The 21361-nt window shown below is 38.6% G+C and overlaps 1 protein-coding gene and 1 long non-coding RNA gene across 8 annotated transcripts in view; one reads left to right on the forward strand and one right to left on the reverse strand.

Moving 5' to 3' along the window:
- The window catches only part of DACH1 (dachshund family transcription factor 1), a 372863-nt gene that overhangs the window by 230200 nt on the left and 121302 nt on the right, over positions 1-21361 (reverse strand). The window lies entirely within an intron of this gene.
- On the forward strand, positions 5773-21141 carry LOC130355413 (uncharacterized). Its single transcript, XR_008888515.1, has 4 exons — positions 5773-5889; positions 16409-16507; positions 19667-19753; positions 21029-21141. It is a non-coding gene; the product is annotated as an uncharacterized LOC130355413 (long non-coding RNA).

Here is a 21361-nt window from a genome sequence, read left to right on the forward strand (position 1 = left end):
TGAACTTTCCCTGAACTTTTCCCTTATAATGGCAGTGGTACATGTTGACCTAACACTACTAGTTATAACCTGATGCTATCATTTGGACGTCTGCTAATGCTATCAAATTTTTCTGAAACTTTATCGGCTCTATTAAAAAAAAATCAGTTTTAATATACCTGATTGTTGGATACAATCGGGCCACTAGGGACTGCTGACATCATGTGCACATCCTGTTTCCATGCTACCCATTTACATACGGAACTTATTTAAACAATGAAATGCGTTCACAAGAATGCAGTCACTTAATATATTTACAATTGGTGGCAAGTCTCTATTTTTCACATTTAAAATATATATTTTACTTCTGAACCTAACAATTTAACCTAATGTCAGAAAACTCTTGTTATCTGTCATCGGCTTCATTTAAACGTTCTTCAATTATATAAACTCTGATCTATGGAGGCAGGTTACTTATAAGGCTATACAATATTGCCTGAAATTTACATTAATAACTTAATTAACTTAATTAATACAGTATTTGTTTCAAACTTAAGGCAATTCTCAATTGTTTTCATTATTTGTCTTGCTAAATAATATAAACAAATATATTAAGAAAATACTGAGCATGCACTTCCATTAAACATAAGAATAGCGTTCAAAGTTATGTACAAAATAAGATAAAGTCAAATCCTCACATTCATGATAGCCACCCATATACTGCCCACCTCCTCAATACAGCCCCATATATTATCCCTCTCCAGTCATCACAGCCCAAATGTTCTATTCCCTTATCCAGTCGTTACAGTTCCGCAGGTATTATCTACAGCCCACACTTCACTATCCACAGGGCTCAATGTATGATCTATAGCTCTTCATGTACTATCCACAGCACATCATCTAATATCTACAGCCCCATGTATCCTCCTCTGCCAAGTCACATCACTCCAACCCCTTACACAGCCATCCAGAGCAGCATCTTGTCTTTTCCCCATCCACGCTGGGTGCCCATTTGAGAGCCAGAAGTCACCAAGCAGTTACTGTTGGTGATGACTTACATGCATACCCCCCTAACCAAGCTGCTTTAGCATGGCAAGCAGAGGACTAGACAGTGTGAAGCCATCTACCTAATAATGTAAGGCTTGTTTCATACTAGCAAATTACTCCGTTTAGCAAGTTCTGTCGCTAGTTCCATCCTAAAATTAGCTGTCACCGGCAGTAATAAATCCTATACGTCCGTTAGAAAATCCCATTATAGTCTATGGGATTTTTCTAATATCCGTTTTAATCCATTATCGGACGTTAGTTTGTGACGGAAGATAGTACGGAAGAAAATAGTTCATGAACTATTTTCTTCCGTACTATCATCCGTCACAAACTAATGTCCGTTATCAATAACGGACTATAATGGATAAAAACGGATATTAGAAAAATCCCATAGACTATAATGGGATTTTCTAACGGACGTATAGGATTTGGTTACTGCCGGTGAAAGCTGATTTTAGGAAGGAACTTGCTAAACGGAGTAATTTGCTAGTGTGAAAAAAGCCTAAGTTGCAATGTAGGGTATCCCTTAATATGACTTACTTTTTCAGTGCATCCCAAAGAAATTGGGGGGGGGGGGGGGGATTCGGATGCCAAGTCAACACTTAGAACCTTTGAAGTGTTCCTTAATTGAAGTGTTCCTTAATTCATTCCTGGACAATCTGTGTAGTGTGGCAGACTGTATTATCCTTATGGAAGAGGCCATTGCCATTGGACAATACTTAAGAGAACCGAGGTGTACTTATGCCCATAGCTGTGTACTTTCCCATATTTGATGTTTACTGGGATTGTGCCACCTAACAGAAATTTTGACAGATGAACACAGATAAAGGCAATTTAAAGACTTGAAATTCCATGTCCTACACCAATGCCTGATACAGAACTGAAAAACATTAGATAGCTTGAAGTCAGTTGCTGATCAAGTGATGTGCCTTTGTCCCTCCCTATACAGTATATATCCACCAAAGTCAGTAGGCCACTGGTTCTCATATGCTCTGTTACATTGAAAATTCAAATGAGCGTAATAACTAATTACATCACCGGTCACTTTACAAATGATCATATTATTATGTACTGTAACCAAACTACAAATATTATAGACACTTTACACTGCAGCACAGGTATTATATACACTATAGATTTTTTCTTGGATTTCACGGTATGGCAATTGCAAAATTCTTTCAAAATTGGGTACCGGCTGTTATAATTTCAATGGCCTGCCAAACATCTATAGGTAATGCTGAAAATTTACTTCAGTGAATCATTCATATTTTTCAAATAACTTTTAAAGCAGATAAATGTTTAAAAAAAAAATAATAACTGGCAAGAATATTGAGTCATATTTATCATTGTTTGCGAGTTCTGTAGACATTTTTTTTTTTTTTTGCTTTGGGTTTGCTTATGTGTGACATATTTATCATACTATCACAGGGGGTTGATACATTTGGCTCACATAAGCAAAAAACAATAAAATCACTTTGGAATACCATTTGCTTAGCACACATAAGCAAAAAAAAATTGTATGTGTGTTTATTACATTTTTTTCCCACTTTTTTTCCACCTAAATGTACTAACCCATTTTTTTTTCTTTTCATGGACTACCATGACCAGCGCTTTTTTGTTTATTATTAATAACATTTTGTAATGAGGGCTTGTGAGGGAGTGTTTTTTGAAATAAAAGTTTTTTAAATGTGTTTTTTTTTTTCAGTTTAATTTACAGGCTTAGTAGTGGAAGCCGTCTTATAGACAGAGTCCATTACTAAGCCGGTGCTTAGCGTTAGCTCCAAAGACAGCTAGCGCTAACCCCAATTATTACTCTGGTACTCACCGCTACAGGGGTGTTGGGAAGAGCCAGTACCAACAGGCCCGGAGTGCCAAAAATAACACTCCTGGGCCTAGGCAGTAACAGGCTGGCATTATTTAGGCTGGGGAGGGTCAGTAACAATGGTCCTCGCCCACCCTGGTAACATTAGGCTGTTGCTGTTTGGTGCGTATCTGGTTGGGAATAAAAATACAAGGAACCCTATGCGTTTTTCTTTTATTATTTAATTATTTATGGGGAAAAAATGCATAGGGTTCCTCATATTTTCATTCTCAGCCAAATACCAACCAAGCAGCAACAGCCTGACGTTACCAGGGTGGCTGAGGACCATTGTTACTGGCCCTCCCCAGCCTAAATAACGCCAGCCTGTTACCACCTAGGCCCAGTAGCATCACATTTGACGCTCCAGGCCTGTTGGTAGCGGCTCTTCCCAGCAACCCTGTGGCGGTGGGTGCCGGGGTAATAATTGGGGTTAGCTGTTTTTGGTGCTAACGCTAAGCCCTGGCTTAGTAATGGACTTTGTCTATAAGACAGCTTCCACTACTAAGCCTGTAAAGTAAATTGGAAAAAAAAACACATTTAAAAAACTTTTATTCCAAAAAAACACTTCCCCACAAGCCCTCATTACAAAAAATTGTTAACATTAAACACTGGTCATCATCGTAGTCCACAGGATACACAGATCTGAAATGAGAAGGAAAAAAAAACAAGGAAAATAGGTTAGTACATTTATTGTAACCCACCCGCACATTTCCCACCTTTACCGCACTGCATGACTACAACTCCCAGCATGCCCTTACAGTAAGGACATAATGGAAGTTGTAGTCATACAGAAGGGCTGGGGGGAGATGTCCAAGCGGGTGACAAGCTTGTCACCTGCCCCCACTGCATGACTACAACTTCCAGCATGCATGTACAGTAAGGACGTAATGGGAGTTGTAGTTATGTGCTGCGGGTGGGTGACAAGCTTGTCATCCGCCCTCCCATCTAAAACACTCCCCCTTGTGCCGCACAACTACAATTCCCAGCATGTCCTTACAGTAAGGACATGCTGGTAGTTGTAGTAGTCTTGCGTGGGTGGGAGATGTGCGGGCGGATGACAAGCTTGTTACCCTTCTGTATATCTCCTACACGCTTGTCCCACCATGTCTTTCAAAATGAAAGTTAAAAGAAAAGTTGCACTAAAAGTCTCTGAGACTTTTTGCACAGCTTCGCTCTCCGCCCACCCACTCACATCTACCACCCACCCGCTAGCTATTGCAGGACTACAACTCCCAGCATGCCCTTACAGTGAGGACATGCTGGGAGTTTTAGTCCCAACACCTTGCAGGAAGGTGGTAGATGTGAGTGGGTGTCGGGGAGCGGAGCTGTGCAAAAAGTCACCCAAAAAGTCTCACATGCGACTTTTTGAAAATGCTGTCATAGGCAAGTTTGTAAGCCAGGTCTGACCTTGCTTACACTTGTGACTTTTTGAAAGGGGTTTGCGACTTTCATTTGCTTAAGTGTGACTTTCGCAATGATAAATCCAGGACCACTGCAAAGTAAAAACTGAAATTTTTTGCCTACCCACAAAGTGTGCTTAGGTGCACATGCAACTTTTTGTGTGACTTATGTAAGCAAAAAAAAGCTGCTTAAATCCCTTGATAAATCTCCCTCGTTATGTTTAAAAATAGTAGCACAAACACTGATACAGAACTCACACACAAATTTGTCCCATATTTACAATGGTAAGCTTGTTTAAGGAAATGTATAATCTACAAATGGGGACAACCAAATTACTGAACATTTATTGAACTGCAAACAATAAATCACTACTGCTGATAGGACCCAAATATGGCTCTTGAAAAAGTGCTGTTTCCCAGAGTTCTAATTATTTAATGCTAAATCTGCTAGCATGCTTCCCACTTCTAGTAGAAAAGTCACTGTGTGACGGCAATGGATTTATCTAGACAAGTCCTTTTCCACACATACAACAAAACTGCCAATCATAAAGCAGAACATATAAAGTCGTCATTGCCCTTTAAAATCCTTTTTACTTGAATTCTCTAATTGTTCCTTTACTTTATCTCCCTGTACCAGAAAGTAAATAAATTAACAAAATAGCTTTTATCGCACAGAATAACCTTTTAACTGAGGGATTATCTGTGGTTTATTTTTCATTTCTTTCACTGGAGATAGCAGTTCATGCCTCATTGATTAGTTTGCTGAGGTGATGACCAGAAATGAAAACAAGGTCTCTTAGAAATTGCCAGGACTCATAAAAATAAAGGAAGAAGAAAAACATTATATAATGCTGCACAGCTTCTACGCTTTATATTTTCAAAATGCAGTTTTCAAGATTCAAGAGTCAAGGGTCGAAAAAGGTTGATTTCGTTTTGTCAGTATGTGCCAGGAAGTAATTCAAGTATAAGAATCAAAAGGGTCATCTTTTTTTATTTGTTTTCTTTCTTTCTGTAGGCTTGCATGCATTCAACTAGTTACTGTTTAAGTCTAATTTTCCCAATTAAAGGCAAACTATGTAGAGAGCTGGAGTTTCCTGCTATAATTATTAATTAAGACGTTATTCAGATTGAGCAGTTGCCTAGCAACAGACTAAGCTCACCAGAGGTTACCAAGTTGGATTACCATTCTTTTGTGCAGACCAACATAGGCCATGGCAAGCAATGTGTACCACCACCACCACATCTAAAAAAAAAGTTGTTTATTGGTCCCCAGTCCTTAACTCAAGAATATTAGGTAAGTAGATTTGTTTTCTGTTCTTAAAATCTATGTCAGTTTAGGATGACAGGCATTGCCCAAAACATTAGCTTTTAAGTAGCCAGTAGAGAGGCAAAGTGACGTCCCTAGTAATAGAGTTGTGTTGTGTGTGCTGGGTTAATCAGCTGCCTTCCCCTCCAGCCAGAGTGTAAACCTGCAGCTCTGTGACACCTCTGCGGCTGCTGATTGGCTGAGCGGGAAGGTCCTTTTACGACACAAACACAAGGAAGTGTAGCACAGCAGGGGACTGACACAGAGATAGCAGTAGCAGCAGGGGAATGTGGAGGGTAAGTATAGTGTTATATCTATTTAACTGTGCCCTGAGCACAGAGAAAGATAATTGTCCGGAATAACCCTTTAATTTTCTTTAGTTTTACTTTATGAGAACATCCATCACAAATAAGACAAAAACTTATACTCAAACTATCCACGCTGTCATGTTGTCAGTTACAATGGGCAACATATTACAGTGCTGCACATGCAAAACCGAAACAGTTCTCTCTTTTAAACTTGATTTTTCATCTTATTCTCTCTCCTTTTCTTTTTCTCTCTGTCTCTCCTTCTGTTTTATAATGCCTTTGGTGTGCTTTTCAAACAGACAGATATCTTTCATTTATAATGCCCCATTCATGTCCAAATATTATGTAAACAATAAATCATGACTCCATTGGCTATGGTGAAGTTAAAGTAAACAATTTCCACCTACAGAGCTGTTTTAGGGTTTGCTTTTTGCGCCATGAGCTGTAGTTTTTAATGGTACCACTTTTATGTAGTTCTGTTTTTTTTTTGTATAGATCACGGTAGTTAACCAGTTAAATGATGGACCTCTGTGCGATCGCCGAAGTCCATCATTACCGGCAGATGTCAGCTGCTGATAGCAGCAGACATCTCCCGGTCATGACGCGAACCCGACTTGCGGGCCCCCGTCATGTCCACCCACCCGACCCATGACGTACATGTATGTCGTGGGTTGGGAAGGGGTTAATGTGCACTGTGTGCCCCTGTGAGTGTCACTCATCTGTCCCTGCCACTCCGGACCCTCTTCATGCTTCGCTGCATAGCCGTTGCTTTCCTTGGTTGTCATCACATCGCCGCGCACACCATCCCGTCATCCAATAGGTGCAGCGTGCGCGGCGACATGATGACGGCGATGGAGAGCGACGATCCAGGGCAGCGGTGACGGTCCAGAGTGGCGAGGACATGTGAGTATAACTTTGTCTATTATTATTGCACGGATCCCTCAACATACGATGGATTCAAGTAATGATGGTTCATTTGGAATGAATTACCATCGTATTTTGAGGGACCACTGTACATTGTAAGTATAGGCAATCCTGCTCATGTGAATGTATCCTATTAATATGTTATAAGCAATGGGATTTAGTTCTGTGCATGCAGGCACTATGCTTATCTTTTTACATCAACAACTTTTATGCTACTCTTGAGTAAATGCCAAAAGCATCTGAAATAAATACTGTTGGAACAATAAATTACATCACAACCATTTCCTTTCTACTTGGCATAGGTAATATTAGTAAATGTAAGGGTACACCAAGGTTTACTATTTTCAATCCCATTTGTTTCTTGCATTTTAACTATTTAAGTTCAGTCATATTGATATGGCAAAATTCCATTACTTTATTTGGTGTGTGAATGTCATATATTGATATGGATGCAAAATATAAGTCATTTATAAACTGTGCATAGACCGCCCCTTTTCTATAGACTTACATAGAGCACATTCATTCACAAAATCAAACGCAAATTTTCAGCGATTTTACAGATGCATTTTAAAAATTAAAGTATGTCTGAAATACACTGTGTGAACATAGCCTCAGGCATGTCAGTTAAGGAACAGCATCTATATTTTAAACCAGGAAATTTATTTTGTTTATAAAATTAAATTTTACCATTCTCAACAGCAAATAAAACTGGCAATCTTGACTGAAATAAAATGTTGTTCTTCTTTATAGTGACTTAAAAAACATCATAAAGTCACTTTTTTACATCACTTTTTGAATAAAGGCATAAGCTTTTATTTCAGTGAAGAGTAATAGTTTATTTTTTTCTTTAGCTCTCAAAAGGTGGTATCTTTGTTCACCTGTTGGTTTGAGCAAATTATGTCAAGTATTAATTAATGGATGGCTGAAGTTCAAATGTTCCATTTTTACTTTAGTTTTTGCCATAAGTTAAACAATATAAGGTGACTTTAGTCATTAAGTGTCATACAGTAATGGACATGCTTACCAAGGATCTGTGCTTGTGTTGGTGGTAAATGGCTGTGTCCTGTGCTGGCTAGTTTTTGGTTTCGGTGGCAGGGGTGTGGAAATGTAATAAAAAACGACTTGTCCACGGAACTAAAACGGAGCAAAATCTACTTGTCCCTCATGACGATCCACTTGTCCGGGCCAATTTTCGCTTTTACACTCTGATTTTTTCCTCCTCGCCCTATAATAGCCATAACTAACTACTATAATGATACCTTTTCATTTTTCCATAACATATGCTCCGAAACAAAAAATATTGGTGAAGTGAAATTAAAATAGTAAAAGATAATTTAGAACATTTGGTGGTTTTCCTTTCTACGCCATTTACCTTGTGGTTGAACTAACATGTTATTTTGATACTTTAGGCCGGCCTGATTACAGCAATACCAGATTTGTATAGTTTCTGTCATGTTGTAATAATAATTTTTTTTTGCCATTTTCTGACCCCTGTAGCTTTTTTTTTTTTTTGCATAAGAGGCTGTATGAGGGCTGCCATAATTTGTTTTTTGTATGAGTACCATTTTGGTATTGACCTGACTTTTTAATCGCTTTTAACTTTTTTTCTGGGATATTATGAAAATTGCAATTCAGTGGTTTGGTATTTTTTTTTACATTTAAGTTATTTACCATACGGGATACATAATGTTATATTTTAATAGTTCGTACAATTACGTACCAAATATGTTTATATGTATTATGTTTGCATGTTTTTATATAGGAAAAGGGGGTGGATTTGTATGTCTTTTAAACTTTTATCAAAATCATTATTATTTTTTTACACATTAGTCCCTTAGGGGACTTTTAGGAGGAATCATTAGATTCTCATACAGATCAATAGAGTTCTATTGATCTGTGTGCTCTGCGATCCATTGACAGAGCCTAATCCAGCCAGGCTCTATCAATGACAGAGCCACGAACACAGGGAAGCAAAGATAAGCCCTCTTTGTGGACCTCTATAGTGGATCGCTCCCACGCAACTGCTCTGTGGGGGGGGGCGATTCACCCCCACTAGCCCACCAGGGAGCATTCACATGTCCCTTTAGACGATGCTTTAACAGCGGTGATCTAAAGCGTTAATAGCCAGCCGCATGCTGGCTATTAGAGGCGGCCCTCCAGCTACTGAAAACAGCCAGGGGCTGCAGAGTATGGAGCAGGCATGAGTCCGGAGCCTTCTCCATACACCCCTCTGAGCGCCGCCATGCTTGTCGGGGGCTTTCAGGTCCAGCCCTCCTTGCCCAAAGCAGGGCTAAGGGCCTGAAAAATTCATCTGCCTGGTGCCCGGAACTGCATGTCCAGGGCGTCGGGCGATAGGAATTCCACATCCCTGGGTGGCCTTCCTTAGACTACAATTTCCAGGATCCTTTGTCTTAAAATGGGAGGTGACTTATTTCTTTTTCAGACATCGGTCAACCTACCATTTCCAGAAAAGCACAACCTGACACACAAGCTGTGGATCTGCATGATGACAAATGCATGCATATGTGCAGCGGTAACATCATCAGGGGGCTGGCTTCACACACAACAGACAAAGCAGCCAAGCCTCCTTCTAGCACCTGATTGGTGATGTATTGTCTTGGGTCGCACAGCAAGCTGGGAAAAGGTCTACAGCCAAAAAACACAGGTAAGTCAACTACATTAGCAACTTTGCTGCCCTTGTCTTAAATTCAAAGGACCAAAAATCCTGGAATATCTTTATTGGCATTTCCTTACTTTTAAGTTATAAATAAAAGAAGCTGTAGCTGGGTATAGTGGTACTTTGGCTATCCAAAAGCCTGCTGTTGTGTGAGTTTTCTATTCTCCTCCTCTGCTGTTTTCAATGTTCATGTTTTTTACAAACTGACACGGATGCTAAGAGAAACAACTAGGGAAGAAAAACTAGAAAAATGTATAAAAACATCAATTAATATATATGAACAGGAAACAATGTTGAATGTGATATTTATATGAACTGAATTCACTCTTAGAGGTTGCTTTACATTTGTATTCTGTTGCAGCACAGATTGTCAGATCATTATATAAACCAGGTTCTTTGTTGTGAACCTTTCAAAGTACAAAGAATCTGCTCATCATCAGATGCATCATTTAACAGGGCCTAAAAATAGTCACGTCATGCATATATTGGAAAAGGCTGTGAGAGGCACAATACAGCATGCGTCCTAATCTGCACCACTTTGTTCAGATCTACTTAAAACAGCCATTAATAATTCATGTAAATGATTGTATTTATTGAATAAACAAGGTTCTATTTTAAAAAAAAAAACAAATAACACACCCTTGCTCTCAATAACTCTAGATATTTACAATAGACCTAAAGTAAAACAAAAATCTCCTGAAGAGTGTTCCTTGATAGCTTAGGTACTGCTGATGTATATGACTAATGCACTATGTGTATACATTAAAGGGGTACTCCCGTGGAAAACTTTTTTTTTTTATCAACTGGTGCCAGAAAGTTAAACAGATTTTTAAATTACTTCTATTAAAAAATCTTAATCCTTCCAATACATTTTATGGGCTGTATACTACAGAGGAAATGCTTTTCTTTTTGGATTTCTCTGATGTCATGACCACGGTGTTCTCTGCTGACCTCTGCTGTCCATTTTAGGAACTGTCCAGAGCAGCATATGTTTGCTATGGGGATTTTCTCATGCTCTGGACAGTTCCAAAAATGGACAGCAGAGGTCAGCAGAGAGCACTGTGGTTGTGACATCAGAGAAATCCAAACAGAAAAGCATTTCCTCTGTAGTATACAGCCCATAAAATGTATTGGAAGGATTAAGATTTTTTAACAGAAGTAATTTACAAATCTGTTTAACGTTCTGGCACCAGTTGATAAAAAAAAAAAAAAGTTTTCCACAGGAGTAATAAAATAGTAGATGGATAGATATATATAGTAGATACGACAAAGCACACCAAAATGTTATCATGCAAAAGGTGGTTTATTCCAAGATGTAAACAGACTATGTTTCGTTTCATCGTATCTACTATATATTCCATTGAACTAGAGGAACGCGGTTCTAAAGCTGCCTGCACCCACTTTCTTGTAGTACCTTGGCTTGGATGTGCTGCTTATATTTGGACTTTAGATAGATAGATAGATAGATAGATAGATCAAACATTGTGCATATTACTTAACCTAAATATAAGTAGATACTAGGATAAAACAGGACCACACAGTACACATAAAATGTTCATATTTGTCACATGTGGCTTAAGATCTCATAAAATACTCTTAGACATCTAATTGGTATTGAAATGTGAGTATCATTGGAGAATTATCTGCTAGGCCTAGGCTCAATACTTTAAATGATTTTTTTACCATGGATAAATTAATTGCATATTCTATCATTTATGGTCAGCAATAGAACGTGGCACATTGAGTCTATTTACATAGGGAGACCTCAAGCAAATGAGAAAGATAGAGAACTCACTATGCTCAGCATAGAGCTAGATGTGAATAATGACAATTATAGGGATTAAGTCTTTTCATGCTGAACATGACACCTAGGGCACATGTACACCAGCCAATTATCAAGGAAACCATGTTAATAAGTGGTCAATGTAAACGTCTGTAACATGTTTGATATATCAGTCCTTCCTGTGAATGGATTAATCTTACCCTACAGTTACCAATCCTGGTAACTGTTACACACCCCTTCACCCCTATTTAATAGTATAAAATGTTGTCCACCACTACCTTTTTTTAAGAGTAATGTTTAATCAAATTGGTAATATACACCTTCTAAACCTTTTCTTTGTCACCATTAATGAATATATCTGATAACTGTCTTAGTTATCAGTATACTGTTCCTAAACTGTCCAAGCCTAAGGAAGCATCGTTCTGGCATGAAACAATTGTTGTCCACCCTTGTTCGTCCCACACCTCACCTGTACTCCTGCTCCCCTGCATGCCTCCCTGTATGTGTTAATTTTATGAAGAAATAAGACTGAAGTTCAGAAGACAGCCTGGGTGACTACTCCATTTTCCTTTTTTGCTAGATATGTTTGGATTACTATGTGCTGCTCGAATGTGATGCACATGATGTCCCAGGGAGACTCTGTATTTCTCAGCTAGTTCTTGTCCTGCGGCAAGTGATCTAAGGGAATAGTGGTGCAAGAGCAATATCTCTTGAGTGTTGTATGTTCCTAAACTGATGCCTTTAAAGCTTATTAGATTACTCAATTAGTTAAAAAGTAATACAGTCTATCGGTTGAACAAGGTCAAGGTGTGATCTGTATGGGGCCAACCTTGGTATTTTTTCAGGTACAGAGAAGAACAACTCTTATCCAAACAACCGCATCTGGTACAGCCCCTTGTGTCAGATTTCCACAGGTCACACATTCAAGGGGTTGTGGCAGGAATAACATATCATCTATCCACAGACATGTATGAGAAGTAGGGTCTGACTACTGCAATCATGCATTTATCACTTATTTTGTGGAAAGGTGATATTTGCTATTTAATTAATTAGCTTATTAAAAGTATAGTTTAGAAATGTTGTAGTTCACAAAATCACCTATTAGTAACATTCGAGTAACCTGCCACCTGTACAGTAGCAGTAAGAGAAGACCCTTATACTAATTTCAGATCAACGTAAAGGGGTACTCTGCCCCTAGACATCTTATCCTCTATCCAAAGGATAATGGATAAGATGTCTCATCGCAATGGTCCCACCACTAGGGACCCCCTGCTGCACTCGGCATGTTTAGAGAGTTAGGTGCAGCGCCGGAGGCTCATGAGGTCACGGCTGCGCCCCGCTTGTGAGGTCATGGCCACGCCCCCTCAATGCAAGTCTATGGGAGGGGGCGTGATGGCCGCCACGCCCCCTACCATAGACTTGCATTGAGGGGGCACGGCTGTGACATCACAAGCCTCCGCCCCGCATTCCCAGTGATCCGGCATGGAGCGAGGTTCACTCCATGCACTGGATGTCTGGGGTGCCGCAGCCAAGATCACGGGGGGGGCCCAGCGGTGGGTCCCCCGCAATCAGACTTCTTATCCCCTATTCCTTAGATAGGGGATAAGATGTCTACTGTATGGGCGTATGGGCGGAGTATCCCTTAAAGCTGCTATGTTGCTTACACAGTACATTAAGGATGAGATGGGATTTGTAGTGTTTTGACCTGTCTTAGAAGTAGTCAACACTGTTGACGCTAGGCCGCTAGATGCTTGTGTATAAAAAATAAATAAACAAACAAACAATCTATGATTCCTTTTACTGTTAGACAAGGACCCAGCAGCTGAGGAGGGCCACTTACATTGTTTAAAGGAAAAGCGTAATAAGAAAAGTACATATTGTTTAAATCAAGTGTTTTTTCATGCTAAACATATATATTTTTTTATTTTTTTTCTAATATTCCATCTATATCATAAAATAATGCTGGAATCTTGCAGATTTTATTGTAAACACTAAGTCTAACACTAAGCTGAGACTTCCTGTTCTGCCTGTGATGATAAGGAGAAGGCTGCTGAAAAGTGATCTGTACAGAATTACAGTGAAAGGTGACACCAGTAGATAGATAAAACATTAACAGCTCAGTCTCCCATTCTCCATAAAATGACCTCTGCCCAGTTCACAGAGCATGACCAGAAACCTCTCCCCACAGAACAGCTCCATTCTATTGTTACTGTATACTGTAATGTATATCTCCCATAAAAATGTACAAAAAAAAAATAATCAGAAAATATAACCATATTAGTATCTGGCTCTTATCAGGAAAAAAAATATTGGCGATACATTTCCTTTAATCTGTGCTATCCAGGGCTACAATTCTGTCCCCCGCCCCCTCACCCTGCATCGTCACTGAGGACAGCAACTGGCTAAAGTAATGACCTCTGTAAAAAGGCCACATAATTTCTGCAACCATGTAGACAAAGCATGCAGGGAACAACAGATCAGGGGTGCTGTCACAGCTTGGATTAAATGGGTGGGTAAAGGTTTTTGCTATTTTATCACAATCTTAAAAGTGTTAAAGTCACCCCTGAATTTTTGCTTTAAGTGACAATACAACTCCTGGTTAAAATGATGTAATCCCCACACTTTGAGGATGTTCTCCCAGCTGTTTAACTTCACAGCAAATGCACAAATCACAGATAAATCACAATACAATGTTTGTTTAATAGCTGAGCATTCTGGCTTCATGAAACAGACTGCAAACAAATTAAACTATTTAGTACTTTGTTGCCTTAAGCTTTTATTATAGCTTGAATATATATAAAATAAAGCAGACTCCAACTGTTATGACAGTACTGCTGATCTGTGTGCTCTGCACTTGATTGATAAAGCCTGGTTAAGCCAGGATCTATCAATCTCAGAGACATGGATGGCGGAGGAAGAGAGGTAAGCCCTCCGGCTACCTCAGCATTGGAGGGGGGGACACGCTACACCCCACTGCACCACAAGGGAGTTTTCAAAGGTCCCTTAAGATGCCGCTGTCAGCTTTGTTAGCGGCTATCTAAAGGGTTAATAGCTGGCCGTGGCAATCTCCACATGTCGGCTATTAATGCCAGCCCTCAGCTACATGAATCAGCTGAGGACCTGCCGGTATGGCGTGGGCTCGAGTTGGGAGCCAGCTCCATACCCTGTATACACGTCCTTGGTCGTTAACCAGTTAAATAGCAAAGTGCCACATCTCAGTAAGGTGTGTAGGCACCCTCCCTTTTCACTGACTAATTGCCACTTTTAGACTTGTGTTGGTGTATTTTAAGGAAAAGCAGATTACAAGGTGATTTCATATTTTTTTCCTTAACACTTTACAATACCATAATTTTCCCATCTAAAAACATGTATACCATTATTCAAAATAATGTACTTTCATGTGTTTGATTTGTGTATTTGCTATGAATATAAACCTGTAGTGATGCCATCATTCTGACCTTGGTTAAAATGTTTTACGAGTAACTGTGCACCTTTATTTGCAAGGAATAATCTACAAACCAGCACCAGGAGTAGATCCACATAAGAATTTTTGGTATAGCCCAACCCCTCCACCCCCCCCCCCCCCCCATACACACTCCTGATCTAGCTAATTCGCTTTCAGTCTTCATTTTATATACAGGTTATGGAATGGTTTTTAAAATGTTGACCTTAAGTGTCAGTTTGTTGCCTGAGGCAAATATAGAGATGGCACCTCATCCTTCCCAAGTTGAATTTGCCAAAACTTAGAGATGTACTGTGTATGTGCCAAAAAGTCCCCTATCCCTCTAGTAGCTAGGGAAGACAGAAGTCTCAGGTAAAGTTCTAACTGTATTTCATGGATGGTGAACCAGTAAATTCATTTCACCGTCAGAGTTTAATCTCCTTTCATTAGTAAACTGAGATCTCTGAGATAAAAAAAAAAAAAAAAATTAAACTTTTGAAATAAAAGAGAATAAGAATATAAGACTGCTATAGTGGCCAAAAAAGGTTACTTTGAGTCCAAAACATGTTTTTTAAATTGAGTGACCTGTTAGCTATAAATATTATACTAATATCCGTGCCGACAGAATATTTCTATAATGCCGAGTCTAGTAAGAGAAAAAGCAAGAAAGAAAATTGTAAAACACAAGAAGCAAAGCTTATAAATTAGAAGAAAATCCCTTTCAAAACAGCCTGCGATCTTTGAATCTGTGCAGGCTTATTATCAATTCAAGTACTGTTTGCTTTACAAAACTGAACAATACTTTTCATCGGAACACAGGACCATTTGCATTAGCCGCTTTGGCTGATTCTTCACTTCTATAAAATGCATTGCATGTGAAACAAGTCTTCAAAAAACAAGGCCTAAAAAAACTACTACTCAGGGTGCCTTTGAGGATATTTAATTAAAATCTAATCCTGCATTCATTAAGGCTCACATAAATTAAGCTGTCATTCATAAGATTTATGGATTCTCATTTGCATATTGCATACAATTCATCAATTACTCAAGTATGAAAGGAGCACATTTCCCTAGGAGCTGGCTGCTACTCTGCCAACATTTGAAATGAGGAAAAGAGCAAGACTGTCAACCATTCGCACAAACTTTCTTCTTAATGTCTGCTCCTTGATTAATCTAATTTTCTAGCCATTTCTTACACGATCCAACAACAGCCTTTCTGCAACTTTCAATTATTTTCCCTGTCTTCATTGCAAACTGTTCATGTCTTATAATGCTACTTCATGTCTCAGTGATTATTATTTGTTTGCTAATGATATGTTAAAAACAGGGGTGAGTGGGGAAGTTGGATGTATGTCACATAGTTTGGTAATGTAGGGTACATATTGAGAATTTAATAATGTGCTATTCATTTCAGACGTAAATAATTGAACAACTGGGGTTAATTCTTTGCTGAGTGATTTTCCTCATAAAAAAAAAAACATATTCCTGTGATGTTAAGCTGATGTAGTTTTTAATATGGGGAAGTGAGTGGAGGTGTTTGTAGACAATGTGATAAAAGGGGATAATGAGATCTATTTGGACTTATTGGCTATTGATCTATTGGTAAAACAGAGCATTGTTTCTCTGTCCGCCAAAAATGTTTTTTTTTGTTTTAGTTTTTTTGTTGTTGTTGTTATTTTAGAAAATTCTAGCTGCCCGATGTCATGACTAGAAGGATGATTTGCTCCTACTGATCTAAATAGGAGGTGAAGACAGATCGGCCCCCAAGTGGTGACAAAAGGTAGCAGAAATTTATAGTGTGTGGCTGGAAAAACTAATGATGCCATATTCTACCAAAATATGCACGTTGTAGGTTTATCAAGTGTATTTTGAAAACAAATGAATCTGTAGTTTAAAAAAAAATTATACAAGTTGGGATCCAAGTAAAAAATAAAAGAGACATTTACCCAATTCGCTGCCTCTGCAGTGATTTAATAAGTACTCCTATGATATTGTGCTTGGTAGTTTCTTCCTGCATTACACACAACATTATAGCAGAAATTCTAGTAGGGGACATTAGTGTGGCGGCCCAACTTTAGGACTTTCAGTGGGTCACACCAGAGCAGCGGCAATGCTGGAACAGCAGAAAACTAGGGGATGAGTAAAGTGTTATTTTTTTTTCACTCTACTTCAAGCGGTAAACTTTTTTGTTTTTGTTTTTATTAACATTTACATTGATGCTTAAAGGGGTTATCCAGGAATTATATATATATATATATATATATATATATATATATATATATATATATATATCAACTGGCTCCAGAAAGTTAAACAGATTTGTAAATTACTTCTATTAAAAAATCTTAATCCATTCAGTATTTATGAGCTGATGAAATTGAGTTGTTCTTTTCTGTCTAAGTGCTCTCTGATGACACGTGTCTCGGGAACCGCCCAGTTTAGAAGCAAATCCCCATGGCAAACCTCTTCTACTCTGTGCAGTTCCCGAGACAAGCAGAGATGTCAGCAGAGAGCACTGTTGCCAGACAGAAAACAACAACTCAACTTCAGCAGCTGATAATTATTGAAAGGATTAAGATTTTTTTAATAGAAGTAATTTACAAATCTGCTTAACTATCTGGAGCCAGTTGATATAAAAAAAACTGGAATACCCCTTTAAAGCAAAAGTATTACCTACATTTTTATACTTTCTAGAGACAGATGCTGAATCGTGTCCTTTTTCTTATTCTGTTTCTATATTCTGATTGTATTTTTTTTCATTGTTAATACATTATTATGGATAGTACATTACAGTCATCTTGCCTGAGCTGGCCCCGTGGACATATAAACAACAGTCTGCACCAGACTATATGGAAAATATAAAAAGAAATTGCCAAAAATTCTTTAAAAAAAAATGTTTAACATATAGGCAATTTTTGTAAAGCACATTACTTTTACCTGCTACTTTTTGTACAATGTTACAAAATAGTTTAACCCCTTAAGGACTCAGGGTTTTTCAGTTTTTGCACTTTCGTTTTTTCCTCCTTACCTCTTAAAAATCATAACCCTTTCAATTTTCCACCTAAAAATCCATATTATGGCTTATTTTTTGCGTCACCAATTCTACTTTGCAGTGACATTAGTCATTTGCACGGCGAAACGGAAAAAAAATCATTGTGTGACAAAATCGAAGAAAAAACGCCATTTTGTAACTTTTGGGGGCTTCCGTTTCTATGCAGTGCATATTTCGGTAAAAATTACACCTTATCATTATTCTGTAGGTCCATACGGTTAAAATGATACCCTACTTATATAGGTTTGATTTTGTCGTACTTCTGGAAAAAATCTTAACTACATGCAGGAAAATTTATACGTTTAAAAATGTCATCTTCTGACCCCTATAACTTTTTATTTTTCCGCGTACAGGGCGGTATGAGGACTCATTTTTTGCGCCGTGATCTGAAGCTTTTATCGGTATGATTTTTGTTTTGATCGGACTTTTTGATCACTTTTTATTCATTTTTTAATGGTATAAAAAGTGACCAAAAAACGCTTTTTTGGACTTTGGAATTTTTTTGCGCGTACGCCATTAACCGTGCGGTTTAATTATTGATATATTTTTATAGTTCGGACATTTACGCACGCGGCGATATCACATATGTTTATTTTTATTTTTTTTACACTGTTTAATTTTTTTTATGGGAAAAGGGGGGTGATTCAAACTTTTATTAGGGAAGGGGTTAAATGACCTTTATTAACACTTTTTTTTTACTTTTTTTTTGCAGTGTTATAGGTCCCATAGGCTCATAGGGACCTATAACACTGCACACACTGATCTCCTATGCTGATCACTGGCGTGTATTAACACGCCTGTGATCAGCGTTATCGGCGCTTGACTGCTCCTGCCTGGATCTCAGGCACGGAGCAGTCAGTCATCGATCCGACACCGAGGAGGCAGGTAAGGGCCCTCCCGGTGTCCTGCAAGCTGTTCGGGACGTCGCGATTTCACCGCGGTGGTCCCGAATAGCCCGACTGAGCAGCCGAGTCACTTTCACTTTCACTTTAGAAGCGGCGGTCAGCTTTGACTGCCGCTTCTAAAGGGTTAATACAGCACATCGCCGCGATCGGCGATTTGTGGTATTAGCCGCGGGTCCCGGCCGTTGATGAGCGCCGGGACCGACGCGATATGATGCGGGATCGCGGCGCGATCCCGCTTCATATCGCGGGAGCCGGCGCAGGACGTAAATATACGTCCTGCGTCGTTAAGGAGTTAAAGGGGTACTCCGGTGGAAAACTTTTTTTTTTTTTTTTAATCAACTGGTGCCAGAAAGTTAAACAGATTTGTAAATTACTTCTATTAAAAAATCTTAATCTTTCCAGTACTTATTAGCTGCTGAATACTACAGGGAAATTATTTTCTTCTTAGAAAACAGTGCTCTCTGCTGACATCACGAGCACAGTGCTCTCTGCTGACATCTCTGTCCATTTTAAGAACTGTCCAGAGCAGCATATGTTTGCTATGGGGATTTTCTCATGCTCTGGACAGTCCTCAAAATGGACAGAGATGTCAGCAGAGAGCACTGTGCTCGTGATTCAGCAGAGAGCTCTGTGTTCCAAAAAGAAAATAATTTCCTATGTAGTATTCAGCAGCTAATAAGTACTGGAAGGATTAAGATATTTTTTATAAGTAATTTACAAATCTGTTTAACTTTCTGGCACCAGTTGATTTAAAACAAAACGTTTTCCACCGGAGTACCCCTTTAAAAGGTAATTTCACCTTCTGTAATAGATAGATAGCTCTAAACACTGCTACCCTACTGTGCTACTACATTGACAAACTCAGGTCTGCTACATCTGCACCAATGCTCATTTATACTTCCCAGCAACATAACAGATGCAAATATTCCAGATCTTTCGCTGCACACGTAACATGCTGTCTTAATTTAATTGTCTTCTCCAGGGAGATGATCTTAATTTCTGCAGTGTACAAGAAAAGAACGGTCCTTACAAGAAAATATTGGATAACTTCCAACCTACATGTGATCAGGTGCTAAATTTAATATACAGTGTTCCAGAAGTGTTTAAATTAAAATGTATGAACACATTAACTCATCAAGGAGTTTATTAAAAATATGAATACACACACAGACACAGATGTATACACATATAAAACAAATGACAGCTCCTTTAACTGTAGGGAAATGTGACTTAGATATCCACAGAAAGGCAGTCATCTATATAGCATCCAGCAGAGTGACATGTGACACGCTGAATTAGCATTTTGCTACTTCTATTAGACAAGCACAAGTAATATAGATCAAACTATCAAATACTGAACAAAAATAATTATTGTATATGTAAAATATAAGAAAAACTGGATTGAATGGTAGGTCAAATATTGTGTTTTTATCACATATATATATATACAGTGGTCCCTCAAGTTACAATATTAATTGGTTCTGGAACAACCACTGTATGTTGAAACCATTGTATGTTGAGACCATAATTCTATGGAAACCTGGTATTTGGTTCTAAAGGCACCAAAATGTCATCCAAAAATAGGAAAAAGTGAGAATTAAAGAAAAATAAGTAGATAACTAATACAGATAAAGCAAGTCCTTACATATAAAAGTAAGAAAGATCTGCTGGGAACTGTAATCACTGTCTATTTCAGTGTTTCCAAGCAGCCAAAGGCTGTCCGGGCATGTTGGGAGTTGTAGTTTTGCAACAGCTGGGGGCACCATGGTTGGGAAACACTGGTCTATGTAGAGGACAGGAGCTTCTACAGGGTCCTGTACAGTACACAGTGTCCTAAAAAAGTAACATAGAGTCGCCCTATCCTGGTGTCCAAAAGAGCAGGTAACCCTGGTACAGGTAAAGTGTAGTACAGAACATGTAATACCTCTCTGTACTGTAGGGGGCGCTATCAGACACCAGTCAGTGCATGCACTTCAGTAATACAGGGGTTTTACCAGTAAATTGACCATTCTGATTGGTCGATTCTTCCGGCCATTGTCACGTTTCACAGATCTGGACTGTCTGTAACATTGAATGTTGAGTCTGGTTTCAACTTACAATGGTCCAGAAAAGACCATTATATATATATTATATTACTTAATGAGTTTTCTTCTTGTCAATGTTTAAATATTGTACTCTGGTCATTCTACATTATCTTTGTCTAAGAGATTCTGAATGCCCATCAGTGACTGCCATTATTGGTGGCCATTACAGAGTTTACTACCAAACTTTCTACAGACCCGTGGAATGTAAACGGTTTCTGTTCTAGCCCCCTCTTTCTCACTGCACTGCTTGTGTTTTCTAGGACTTGTGCCAGTCCTGTAGTTCTGTACCACATTCAAGAATGAGAAAGCTCAGGATGAACCATGCTATAAAAAGGGGGTGGTGTGGTAAATGAAGTTCTGTGATAATAAAGAGAAAAGTAAGAAATTAAATGCATTTATTCTTTATCTGTGGCTGTAATCAACGAGGCCTCCCTGGATAGTTCTTTAACAACTGAACTTAACATATTAATGCATAACATACAAAAGGTTGTTTAAGCACCCATTAGACTAATGTGTATTTCCCATGATACCAACAAAACCATTCTATTTGTAAACTGTTATATGAATTTATAAATACACATGGAGGTTAGAAT

This window comes from Hyla sarda, chromosome 2 (assembly GCF_029499605.1).
Source record: "Hyla sarda isolate aHylSar1 chromosome 2, aHylSar1.hap1, whole genome shotgun sequence".
NCBI lineage: Eukaryota > Metazoa > Chordata > Amphibia > Anura > Hylidae > Hyla > Hyla sarda.